The following is a 14,265-nucleotide window of genomic DNA, read 5'->3' on the forward strand; positions in this document are numbered from 1 at the left end:
CCACCTAGAGGGGTGGGGTAGGGAGGGTGGGAGGGAGGGAGATGCAAGACGGAAGAGATATGGGGACATATGTATATGTATAACTGATTCACTTTGTTATACAGCAGAAATTAACACACCATTGTAAAGCAATTATACTCCAATAAAGATGTTTTAAAAATAAATAAATAAATAAATAGATGAGCATTTAAAAAAAAAAGTAGATGGGGGACTTCCCTGGTGGTGCAATGGACAAGAATCTGCCTGCCAATGCAGAGGACACGGGTTCGAGCCCTGGAAGATCCCACATGCTGCGGAGCAACTGAGCCCATGTGCCACAACTACTGAGCCTGCGCTCTACAGCCCGCGAGCTGCAACTACTGAGCCTGCGAGCCACAACTACTGAGCCCGCACGCCACAACTACTGAAGCCCATGTGCTGCAACTACTGAAGCCCGCATGCCTAGAGCCCGCACTCCGCAACAAGAGAAGATACCTCAATGAGAAGCCTGCACACTGCAATGAAGAGCAGCCCCTGCTTGCCACAACTAGAGAAAGCCTGCAAGCAGTAACGAGAACCCAACAAAGCCAAAAAAAAAAAAAAAAAAAAAAAGAGTAGATGGGACTTCCCTGGTGGTCCAGTAGTTAAGACTCTGTGCTCCCAATGGAGGGGCAAGGGTTTAATCTCTGGTCAGGGAACTAAGATCCTGCATGCCACATGGTGCAAAAAAATAAATAATCAAATAAATAATTAAAAAGTAAACAAAAGACCTAAATATACCTAACCAAAAAAGATATACACATGAAAAAATAAACACATAAAAAGATGCTCAACATCATAGGCCATTAGGGAACTGCAAATTAAAACAACGAGATACTACACCGTACACCTATTAGAATGGCTAAAATTCAAAACACTGACAACACCAAACGCTAACAAGGATGTGGAGCAACAGGAACTCTCATTCATTGCTGGTAAGTATGTAAAATGGTACAATCACTTTGGAAAACAGTTTGGCAATTTCTTACAAAGCTAAACTGAGTCTTATTATATGATCTAGCAATTGCAGTCTGATTTGAGAACCAATGTCCACAAAAAAATCTGCACATGAATGTTTATAGCAGCTTTATTCATAATTGCAAAAACCTGGAAGAAATCAAGATATCCTTCAATTGCTAAATGGATAAACTGTGGTAAATGCACACAATGAAGTATTATTCAGCAATGAAAATAAATGAGTTATCAAGTCACAAAAAGACACGGAGGAACCTTAAAGGTATCTTGCTAAGTGAAAGAAGCCAGTGTGAAAAGACTATATTATATGATTTCAACTATATGACAGTCTGAAAAAGGCAAAACTATAGAAACAGTAAAAAGATGAGTAGTGGTATCAGCAGTCTGGGGGCAAGAGAGGGAGGGATGAACAGGTAGAACACAGAGGATTTACTGGGCAGTAAAACTATTCTGTATGATACTATAATGGTAGACCCAGGAAATTATGAATTTGTCAAAACCCATGAAGGTGTACAACATAAAGAGTGAACCCTAATGCAAACTTTGGGCTTTAGTTTATATAATATATCGATATTGGTTCATTAATGATAACAAATGTACCACTATTCTGCTTCAACCTTAAATGAGTGTACTGCAATTCAATTTTAGCACTAACCACTCAGAGTTAGTCTAGAACCCACAAACCAAAAGGCATTATCCCAAACAAGACTGCACTTACTTTAGATGCCAGCCACACTTCAGGGGTCTCCAGGCCACCTGCATTTCTAATCAACTGGCCACAAATTCAGAGATTTCTATGATCACTTCAGTTTGATAATTTGCTAGGACAACTCCCATAACTCAGAAAAGCATTATACTTATGATTATAGTTTTATTATAAAGGATACACATATGGCAAGGTCCAAGATGGTCCTGAATGAAGGGCTTCCATGCCCTCTCCCCATGAGTGAGGGTGCATCATCCTCCCAACACATCAATATCTTCACCAATCAAGAAACGCCACTGAGCTTTGGTGTCCAGGGTTCTTATTAGGGTTTCATTACATAGGCATAATTGATTAAATCACTGGCCACATGATTAAACTCAATCTCCAAACCTTCTCCACCTCCCCAGACTGGCCCAAAGTCCCAACCCTCTAATCATGTGGTTGGTGTTTCTGGTGACCAGGCCCCATCCTGAAGTTACCTAGAGGAACACCATGAATTGCCATATTAGCATAACAAAAGCACATCTCATTCATCCAAAAACTAAGTTAATATCCTCACTGTGCAAGAATCTTCTCTTAATTTTTTGACAAAATATTAAAGCAGAGTTTAATGACACAAACTCTTTTAGCTTCCTAAGAGGCCAGTGATACAAAAGGGATGAAAGGAAGGGAGTACTGACTAGAAGGCAACTTTCAAGGGGAGCACATTTCACAACTAGCTCAGATTGGAAATCACATCAAATAAAAGTTATCAAAAAGAATCAAGAGAAACCAATGCCTTTGCTAATATTGAGGCATATGTCAATATAAAACCCAGAACTGGCATACTGTTAATATAAAACCCATTTAAATCCATTTTTTAAATGCATACATTGGTTATAGTACATAACAATGGTTATGGTCTATCATGATCAAATGGAATCCATACTGAATGAATTAACAGTAGGGGAATAAAATGGAATGTAAATCAAGTTGCTTTCTTTCCAAAACCTGCCCTTTTCCATAGAGTTAAGTGAAGGAGCAAGGACTCAAAAACTATGTCACAAACCAAAGCGTTGAGGGTCAAAAATTATATTTTATAGAACTGTCATTTTCCTCACCAACACCAATAAATAAGTTATTAAATCTACGCTTTTGGCATAATAAAGTCATTTCAATAGAACTAAAAGTTCTACAGTTTCAATGTCAACTCTTCTGAAAATAAACGTTGCTGCCGTGCCTCATAATTCAAATTGCAGCTGCAGGTCATTATTCAGTTTTATTCTTTTGACACATTTTAACTCATTTTATAAACCAAGAATTTGTTTCTGTTCTATAATCCTCGAAAAAAATGTTTATGGGAAGGCAATTTCATTTTGCTAGGTTGACAGTGACAGTCCCTTGGGGGAGAGGCCAACTCAAGCAGGACTGAAGCAGCTGTTAGGAGCCAATTTTCCTACCTGTTAATTGCTTTTGTGACTAGGCTGCACCAGCTCAGACATCCACCTGGCAAGCAGTAGATAAATCGAAATAGTCATATCTCAGGAGTTTGAAAATTAGAAGGCTTTCCCCTTTCCTCTGAAAGAATTTAACTAGGGAACAGAACAGCAAAGGAAGAGAAAAACGTCAAAAGTACATAAACATTAATTGCAAAAACACTCATTGTACCTTCCTGATTACCAAAAAATAAAGAAATAAAGAAAAGAAAAAGCTTAAAGAAAAATTTTATAAATAGCCAATAGAAAAAGCATTCATTTGGCCATTCAACAAATATTAACTGGAATGCTTACTATGGCAGACATTGTTCTAGGTGCTGGGGATACAGCATTAAACAAAACAGAATGTCTATGTCCCCAACAGAGGAGATAAACAAGAAATAAATAACTATCAGTTAGTCATTAGGTGCTAAGAAGAAAATAAAATATGGCCATTTGATAGTGTTGGAGAGGCACTAATTTATAGTGAGTTGTCAAGGAAAACCTCTTTGAAGAAGGAACATTTAAAGCTGAGACTTAAAAATGACAAGAAGGATACAGCCAAGCAACAGTCTGGGGGAAAACGATTCCCACAGAGCTACAAGTAGTAGAAGCCCCTGAAGCTAGAATGACTTTACAGAACAGAAAAGAAGGCCTATGTGGCTGGAGTTTCATGAATAGGGTTAAGAATGACAGCAGATAAGGTCTCCTTCAAAATGCCACAGTCATTTCAAAGTCATCAGTTGGGAAGATAAAAACAAAACTGTGACCAATGAGCTATTCATGGGAACTCACTTTTCAACTAGTAATGACCACCAGGAAACTGTCAATAGAAAAAAAGAGAAACATGAGTTAAGGAATGTCCCAAGGGCAGAGGTTTCTGAATCAGAAAGGATCAGCATCACAGTCTTAGCAGAACCAGTGTTTCAGTCACTCTAAGAGCAATAATGTTCTAAGTAAGATCAATATCTAAGGCTGGCATGTTAAAACACAGAATTCATAAATGAACTCTAGACGGAAATGAATGTTTCTGGACATGCTTGTCTTAATTCCTGCCAGATCTACTTATTTCAGATAGTCCAGAGATAGATCTCTTTTTAAAATTTAAATATAAACAATGTATACAATAAAATGATACCTGCCTAGAATAGAAATTTTTGAAAAGTTTGCCATGGGTAATGCTTTCCCTAGAATCACAAATTAGGATTTTAAAAACAAAAAAAAATTTAGTAAGTACTTAGATCACCTGTTTTCCTTCTATGGTAAGCACAAAATAAGTCTTTGAGTTTAAAAGTATCTATAACATTAAATGATGCTATATTTTAAAAATAAAATACATCTATTAAAATAGAACTCATCTTATTTGAAGGACAAACTATATTTTCCAGCACTGAAAGATTCACGATATACGGCACTGCTGTATAATCCAACAAGATTTTTTGTAATGGTGCTATAATGTAAAAAGTTCCGAACCATGCTTACTGCTATTGAATAGACACATTTCTCTACAAAAGCATTTTGGTAAAGCTCTATTCATTTTGGGAAAAAAAGAATAGAAAAATAATGGAAATCAAAAGCTTGCTTTAGATGACGTATGTGGCAATGTGTCTTCAAGCCACATGCTATTTAAAAAAAAAAGAACACTGGCATCTAGAATCCTACCTCTAACACTAAACTGAACCTCTGTTTTCCTCATCAGTAAAATGAGGATAATACCAATTCCTTTCACAAGATTGAGAGGAAGATTAAATGAAACGTAATAGGTGAAGATTAATGGAATCCAGTCTAATATCCATTAAAGGAATAGGGGAAAGCACATGTTTAAAAAGAGAGAGAGAAAAAATCATAAATTATAGGTTATAAGCAATAAATACAATGTAAATAGTACTCCTCCAGTTGAATATACTACAGGCCAAACTCCTCTGTTTTACCTATAAAAAAATAAAAGCTCCGAGAGGTTAAGTGACCAGCCCAAAGTTAAAAAGCAGGCAGAAAAGGGGCTAAAATCTTGCTTAACTACTAAATGTGGCAGACATTTTATAGAGCACTTTCACATACAAGATCCAATTGATCTTCACTATGAGGTAGTTAATTTGACTCATGAGAAAACCCAAGGCACCAAAGTTAGCTAGCCAGTTAGTGATGGAACCATGAGTAAAACCTGGGACACTGAATACTGCTTCTCTTAAGACAGAGATTGAAAGCCTTTCTTACTCATAACTTGACTCATACAAAAAACTATGCCTTAGCAAGCAATCACATTCTTGTACTCAATTAATAATTATGTTAAAGTCATACTACAAAGACATAAATGTTTCCATTCTGTATTTAATAGAATCAATCAGCTTCTTAACATATAAAATCCTCAAACCAAAGACAAGTTTTTTGACATATTTCCCAAACTAAAACCTCAGTAGATACTGGTTTAGTGCATGGCAGCAAGAATTATTTTTATTCTGTTTGTTCATAGATTATTTAAACAGGACAGCTGGGTTAGTGAGCTGCTGAATATTTTATCATAATCAAGCAGTACGTTGTTTCTATCACTGATGACCCCAATATTCACATTCTTAAAAATTACTTAATCAATCCTTTAAATTGCCCTTTCTTTCATGTAAGATTCTGTAGTTAACCCGTAGGTCAATCAGTTCTTGTACTTAAGATGATTCACTTTCATAAAATAATTATGCTACAAATACTGCATTATTATGCAGCTGAAGGGACAGGCTGGGAAACTGATTAAAAGGACTCAAGTAGAGATGAGCCAATTGAAAAATACAGCATCTAAATAATAGTTACATTTACAATACATTTTTCTGAATGTCATTAAAAATATATATACATCTGCTTGATATTCCAAATTCTTGCTTTAAAAGGGATCAAGCTTTGAAGGAAGATTTCTAGGTTTAACAAGAGAGCATGGCACAGCAATGTAGGAGGTCAGAGCTCAGCTACCATGAAGGTTTTCAGACCGTTTGTGCAAATAAGAGCGTGTTCCCTGAGTTCCAAACAGGTCTCTGCTCAAAGCCACTTTCAAAGATGTGAAAATGGAGGGCCAAATGCATAAAAGTAATTTCTGAGTTTTGCAACTAATAACTGGCAACATTATTTTTGGGTGAGTGAGAGAAAAGAACCATTACATTACACACAAATGAGCAGCAGTCACTCACACTACCTTCCTATGAATAAGAGAAGAATAAACATATAATTGGGGTGGGGATCAAGCACTTGAAATAGTTATGGCCAGAGATTACCATCAAAGTAACTGCTTGGCTCAGTTCATAAGATTTCACTTGGACTCATCAAGGATTGTCATCCAAAAGGCACAGCCTGAATGTACTAAGTTTCCTGGTGAATTGAGACTGTGCATACATCTTAAGGTACGTTGCTTGCCTGTCTTCTGAGCATTTTTAAAACTATATTTGACAATAATGCAATTTTGAATCCCTTTTACCTAGTGTTAATTTTATAGTATACTTTTTAGGTAGACAAAACACTCAGTAAATGTGTTAGAGATTAATTGATAAAACAAGGCCCAGCTTGTGAAAAAGCAACACTACAGATAACACTTGATCCTCACAGCTTCCTCAGCCATAGCTCTAAAAAAGCCACACAATTCAGAATGATCATGCTGAATCACCTTATGAATTAATACAGATAAATTCTGTATTAATCCATTTTGTTCTATACTAAAATTATCTAAAATTGATCATTTGAAGTTGACTGCTACGTAGCATAATCAATAATTGAAATACTCCATTCCTCAATCACCTTGGTTATGCAGGAGTTTTCTGCAAACATAGTTCTCTAGAGCAATTCACATTTAAAGTGTTACACTAATTACAGTCTTCATTCAACACACATTTATTAAGCACTTATTGTGTACCACGCACTATCAGTACAGGAAACAGCATGCCGAATCAAATTAGTCCTTGCCTTTGGAGGCAGAGGGCATGGCTTACAGAAAGGCAAATATTACATAATGCAACAAGTGCTATAAAAGAAATGTGTACTAATCACTGAGCATTAAACTATTAGTAGGAGTTTGGTAAATATACTAGAGATTGCTCATGAGGAGAGGGGAGTAGAACAGACCTACAGCCTGTGCAAAGTTGTATAGGTAGAAAAGAGTACTTGTTTGGCAGGGCAACAACAGAGCTCAATAATAGCAAAAGTAAGCAATGACCAGAACAGGGCACAAAGGATCTTCAAAAAGTCATGTCAGGAGTTTAGCCTTTATCTCAACGAAAATGTGAAGCACTAAAAAGTTTCAAGCAGGGATGTGATAATGATTTTGGTTTAGAGAAATCCTTCTGGCTATACAACAAAAGGAAGGAATAAACTTGGAGGCAACCAAATCCAGTAATTTATTAAAACACAATTAAAATCACTACTACCCTTAGATCAAGGCAACAGGATCTGGCCTTCCTGTGGCCACACCTCTCCCCATGTAATGAGCAGAGAAAAGGGCCAAGAGGAAGTGTCACGTTACTTGGTCTCACCCCAAGAGACCACTTTCCACCAACCTGGAATCCCAGAACTCCTAGCCTAAATGGCAGACCCCATTTCCAGGAAAGGTCCTCATGCAGGTATGTGCAACCCTAGGCCTGAAAGGTAGCCAAAGGGCAGTTGCTGAGGGAAGATAGGGGCTGTGGAGAAAGCTTAGACATTTTACCACAATTTTAAATATATATATGTATGTATATATATAATATTTGTAATATTGTATATATTATAAATAAACATTTAAGAAATATTTTATTGCGGTAAAATATATTTTATAATATATAAGTATATATACATAAGTATATATAATATATACAATATTACATACAATATTGCATATATTATATGCAATATTGAAAATTAGCAATTTCATACTATACTCATGTATAAATGAATATTTGTGCCTAGAAACCTAAGTTTTTTAATGATATATAGTCCTGATCTGAAATTTTAAATTTTTTAATTTTTTGAGAATTTCTGAAGAATTCTCTGACAAGACAGAAAATATTTCCCCTATAAAACAGACATACTAAAGTCAGGATCAACGTACTAGAAAGTCAAAGCAATTTGAAGATAGATAAGCCAACCAGGTGTTGATAACAGGCTGGTGAAACAAAAAAGAAAAATCATTTAGTGAAGGATCAATGTGTGGCTAAAGGCAGATATTTGCTATACACAAATGAGCAACTGTATTGCACAGCTCTTCTCATGAGTGTACAGAGATGCATTACCCTCACATTAAATAAAGACTCAGTGAGCAAAACACTGTAGCAAGCATCTGTTGGCTAATGACAAAGAAAGCTATAGACCCTTTGAGGCCAATTTCCACCCAGCTATAAGCATGGAAGCAGCAAACATACGTACTGCTTTTCAATATCAATCCCAAATAACCATGAAAAAGAAGCTCCTCGGCTTTCATGTTATTTTGTGGCAAAGGCATTACAAGTATTAATTACGTATGCTAAACAAGACACTTAGAAAAAGTTAACTCTAAATAAGCAGATATCGAAATATATAACTGCATTTTATTCTCATTCCACCTTTCTTTGTCTCCATATCCATAGTAAGGAGAATTGGCCTACAGAAGGCACTAAACAAAACTGTAAACTAGGCAAAGTCTGTCTTCTGCATCCAGTCACTTACATTATCAGTTACTTTTTTCTGTCTTTATTTCACTACCTTTTCCTGCCTACCCTAACCCCAACATTCTTATATTTTCCAGGACCTCTGCTGTAATGTTCTCTGAGGCCCGCCTTGGCCTCCCTTGCTCCTGTGTTGAATTTATTTATCTATATTTTTCTCAATGCATGTGACCTGATAAAAGAACAGCACCTACAAACATCCATAACTCCTTTCCTTTTGCCTCTCCTTCCATCCAGGACTAATGCTTTCACCTAAGCTCAAGACCACACTCTCTCTTGCCTTCTCAGAAACCTTTTAAATACCCTTTATCTTACCAATGTATTCAACTTTCTCTCTTCACTAGTATCTTTCCTTCATTACATAAACACATTTAAGTCTCTACCTAAAAAAACAACAAAACCTTTAGCTTAAAAGGCAAATAAATCCTACTATATGGAACTTACCCTATGGTGTCCTCCCTTTCGTCTCTGCCCTCACGCAAATTCCCTCTCCAGTCCACAGCAATACGACTTCTGCTAACACCATTATATTAATCCAAGAGTTCTTAACCTAGGGCAGTAGGGTCTGTGGATAGAATTCAGAAGGTCCATGAACTTAGATGGCAAAATAAATTATTTCTTTATTTTCTGCAAACCTCTAAAATTACTAATATATATACTGTACTCACAAATTTACTAAATTACTATTGGCCTGCTACTATATCTTGTTGTATAGTATGTTAAACAAGCACATATTACTTTATCACAATTTGTTTGGTAATGATATTTTAGTATAATTGCTTTCCTTTGTAATCCTATGTATTTTATTTTATCCACCTGTGGTAAACTGTATTTTCCGAATATGCTGCAAAAATATCTCCCATTCCACATGCTCTTCTATGATGTAAATTTGCCACTTCCCCATAAAGAGGTAGACCCTAATTCCCTTCTTAAATCCAGAGTGGCACTTAACTTGCTAGTAACCAAGAGAGTGTGGTGGAAGTGACACTGAATGACTTCTAATGCTGGTTAAGGAAAAGTCATGCAGGTTCGGAGACTAGGTTTGGGGTGATTTGTTAAACAGCGATTAACCAGCGATTACCAGAACATAATTCGGTACCTGGAACTAGAGTACTAACATAACAAAAACATGTGGTACTGGCTTTGGGACTGGGTGGTAGACACAAGGTGGAAGGGCCCTAAGAATCTCATTAGCAAAAGCTTGATGAGCCTTGAGAAGGCTATTGGAGAAGCCTTAAAGGAGAGTGAGTAAAATGCTCTCAGAAGCTGGAGGAAAGAAGACCCTTGTTATAAAGTGGCAGAAAATTTAGCAAAACTGTTGCCTGTGCTAAGTTAAAAAGGAGAAAATGTTGATAATGAACTGTTAGTTCTAGCTAAGGTAATTCCCAAGCAGAAGGTCCAAAGTGTCAACTGATTTCTTTTTACAGATAGAGAGATGAGTTAAAGAAAGTATTCTTTCAAGCAAAATTTAAGGAAATATAAAGGAACCAGCAATTGTTGGGTTCAAAAGTAAAACTATTTTCATCTACAATCTCTCCCAGCAGAGAATGCTCAAAGTAAGAAAAGGTCTGAAGACAAAGATCAAATAGAGGGTGCTGAAAGGAAAATCTGGTCTCCAGGAAGAGAGGAAGCCAACGGTGTTACTGAAAAATCCTTTATTAACACCTGGTTTCTCCTTGATCTCCTTACCAGTGCCTTTTTCTGTACTTGTCCACTAAAACTAGATGTGCTCAAGGCTTTTGTACTCAAATCCTGAGCAATTTCTTCTTCAACCACTCCTGAAAACCTATTAACCCAAAAATCTCTCTCTCAAGCCCCCACCTCTCTCCAAGAATTGTACACAGATCTGCACATCTCCACTTGAATATCTCAGAGAAACCTCAAACTAAATTATTTCAAAACCCTATCCATCCCTACCCCACAAGTTCTTTCTATACATGAACATGCATTGGGAATAAATAGCACTACCATCCATTTAATTGCACAATGTAGGAGTCATCCCTGATTTCTTCCTCTCCTTCTCCCTGCCCCCATCCTCCCCCAACCAACAATAATATCAGTCATCAAGTTCTATAGATTCTACCTGCTAAACCTCTCTGGAGTCTACTCCCTCTCCAGTTACTTCCTGTCTAGACTACCTTCCAAGCAGTCTCTCCGTTCCAATATATATTTCATACTATTCTCAAAATCACCTTCTTAAAACAAAATATTAATCATGTTAATCTCCTGCTTAAGACCCTTCAGAGATCCTTATCAAAACCTTTTGACATAGCTTACAAGTAAGTACTTTTCAATTCAGCCCTCCCCTACAAACTACCCCACATACCATTTATTCTAACTACGCCAAAATAAGGACCCAACATGATTATGAGTACATACTCTTCCCCCTAGGAAGCAACTCCTGTTATGAATCCTAAGTACTTTGCTATGTATTTACTGCTTCAACAATTATAGAGCACCTACTCTGTGGCAAATCTGGCAGGACCTATGCCAGGGCTAGGAATACAAAAATAAATGAGAAACAGGTCCTGGCCTCTCCCCTGGAAGCACACAGAAAGAAGGGAAATAAGTACAACACATGGATTTATAATGGAAGATAGCATGATGTGGTAGACTGACTATTCGAGGAGGGCAGAGAGGTAGAGCAGACAGTAAGAAAAACAACAGGATAAATATAGTACTTTCTCCTGGAGCAGCAAGTCTCTTTGATGCAGAAACTTAAAACATTTTAATATTAATATACTCATTATAAGCAGAATACAAATTACATGAAAGATGCAATAAAATACTTTAAAATTCATGGGCCATTTTGGGTAAGAATGACTATCCAGAGTTAGAATTTAAAGTAATATGACTAAGCAGAAGGACAGCCACGTTAAGTCAGAGACCCTCGTAGAACTGAGCAACTCACACCACTTAAAGGCTGGCTTTTTGGCTCCACCTATCCAAAAAGCCAACACTGGCTGGGTGAAAATTCAGTGAAATACCACTGGATGGGCAAAAAGATTCTGTAGGACTCTTTGTTACAGCCAGCCTACACCTCTACACAGCCTCTATAGAGGGCTTCAGACATGGCAAGAAGGCTTGCAGGTGACTGAGGAATCTTCAACTTACTCACTTGCTCAGTCAGATTAAAGTTACCTGTAATTATATAAAGGAAGTCTAAGAAGACCAGGAAGAATTATACACTGGCTCTAACTCCTACAGAGATGATGAGTTAGCAAAACTGCTGATGCCCTTTCAGAAGATCAGCCCTTGGGGAAGTTACACAGGAAAAATGGAGAGACCTATGAGAAACACCTGCAGTGACAAGGACCCATTTTGAACTGGTATGTGTGGAATGGTGGCTTTGGCCTGAGGCAAGAGGCAGCCCACCAAAGCCATGGGATAACAAAATAGAAAAAGAACTACTGAAGTTCTGTTTTTGCTTTTCTTGTGTCCCAGCAACTATGTGCACACAATGTAGTCCCATATATGGGACAACCTCTGGTCTCTGGTCCTCAGGAAAACAGGAGCTGAGAAAAACAGCTGGATACAAACTAACCTCCCCTGGCTGCTTCTTCACATCACCCTCTGCTCCTACACAAACCTCTTCCTCAAGAGAAACAGTAAAGAAGTGACCTGAGATTATATTGTACGGGGTTAGGAGTGACTGACTGACTCAAGCTCTCTGAGGCCTGGGACTCTCTAACTCCTACCCTGATATCACTGGGACATAAACCTGATCCTCCCCACAGAAGCACTGTCTGACAGAGTAAAATATCAAGTACCAAAGAGTAAATGTAAAACAAGATGTTTTAGTCTGTTCAAACTACCATTACAAAATACCATAGACAAGATTAGCTTAAACAACAGAAATACTTCCTCACAGTTCTGGAGGCTGGAGGTCTGCAATTAGGGTGCCAGCACAGTCAGGTTTTGGTAAGAGCTCTCTTCCTGGCTTGCAGATGGCCACTTTCTGGCTGTGTCCACATAGAAGACAGAAAGGAACAGCAAGCTCTCTGGTATCTATTCTTATAAAAGCACTAATCTCATTAAACCAGGGCCCCACCTTCATGACCTCATCTAACCCTAATTATCTCCCAAAGGGCCCACCTCCAAATACCACATATTGGACATTAGAGCTTCAACATACGAATTTGGGGTAGGGGGAATGACATACAGTCAGTCCATAACATCTATTTTTTTTTAAAAAGGTGAAATTTGATCCTAACATTGTACCATACAAAAAATCAACACCATATGGATCAAAGACTTAAACATCGAAAGCAACTTTAAAAAACTTAGTGGAAAAAATGACTATCTTTTGACCACAGGGTAAGGAAAATTTTCTTAAATAAGAGAAATTTGACTATACTAAGAACCACTGTTCATCAAAAAATACCTTCAAGAAAGTAAAAATACAAGTTATAAACTAGCAAAAAGTATTCACAATACACACAACTTGTAATGTACTATTATAAATAACATATAAAGGAGTAACACACACATACACACACAATCAGAACATGGCCAGAAAAATGGGCAAGAGACAATGAAGAGGCATTTCACAGCAGAATGCAACATATAACCAACACATGTACAAAAAACTGTTCATCACTGGGGATCACAGATTTTCAAAGCAAGACCCTGTGTTACAAAAAACCATGGAAAGCTTTGTAATGGACCAAAAACAAAGAAACAAACAAACGAAAATTAGTCAAACTTCTCTCAAGTTCACACATACATTACCTCCATCTTTCATTGCCTTTGAGCAATTTTTCAATTTGATGAAATGTAGAAAATTGATGATAATGTGAATTATTCTTGTGTACAACAGAGCCAATTACTTGTGTCCAGTGGATTACAATTGGTAATTGCACAGGAGATATAACAACTTTTGCATTTATTTGAAAATTTTATTTCAGCATTCCTTTACTACACATAAATGAGAAGCTCTTCAAATTTCCCTTTGAACTGATTTTAACATCTTACCGGTTTCCTCAATAGTGAGTTAAATAAAATACTTGACAAGTGACAATTTTATATCTGTATGAGAGTCACAATTATATCTCCTTTTAAAAATCCTTTAGGACCACAATTAAAATTCAACATCACCCACTATGATTTTTAAAAAAACAAACAAAACCTTTCAGCAAACGAGGAATAGAAAGGGTTACTCAACCCAAGGATAATATCTTCATGGTCAAAGACTGAAAACTTTCTCCCCCAAATCAGGAACAATCCAAGGATGTCTGCTCTCACCACTTGCATTCAAAATTGTACTAGAGGCTCTAGTTAGTAAATAAGGCAAGGGAAAAATGATAGGATGATAGAAAGAATTTAAAAAATATATGATAGGAAGAAGTAAAACTGTCTTTACTTACATACATATCATAGTTACATAGTAAAGCCTAGAAAATCTTAAGAAAAAAAAGGCTACTAAAATTTACAAAGGCCAATATACAAAATTAAATGATATACT

At 36.8% G+C, this 14,265-nt stretch overlaps 1 protein-coding gene across 10 annotated transcripts in view; it reads right to left on the reverse strand.

Moving 5' to 3' along the window:
* The window catches only part of PEAK1 (pseudopodium enriched atypical kinase 1), a 304,440-nt gene that overhangs the window by 222,798 nt on the left and 67,377 nt on the right, over window positions 1-14,265 (reverse strand). For 8 of the 10 annotated variants that reach the window (XM_060096965.1, XM_060096962.1, XM_060096959.1 and 5 more), the window contains one exon: window positions 9,246-9,366. The exons of 1 other annotated variant lie outside the window; for it this stretch is intronic. The gene's annotated coding sequence lies outside the window, so the exon portion shown is untranslated. Of the gene's footprint in view, window positions 1-9,245; window positions 9,367-12,670; window positions 12,764-14,265 lie in introns of all 10 variants that reach the window. One more of the 10 variants, XM_060096960.1, reaches the window with a different exon arrangement.

The sequence above is a fragment of the Mesoplodon densirostris genome, chromosome 4, assembly GCF_025265405.1.
Source record: "Mesoplodon densirostris isolate mMesDen1 chromosome 4, mMesDen1 primary haplotype, whole genome shotgun sequence".
NCBI classification, from domain to species: Eukaryota; Metazoa; Chordata; class Mammalia; order Artiodactyla; family Ziphiidae; genus Mesoplodon; species Mesoplodon densirostris.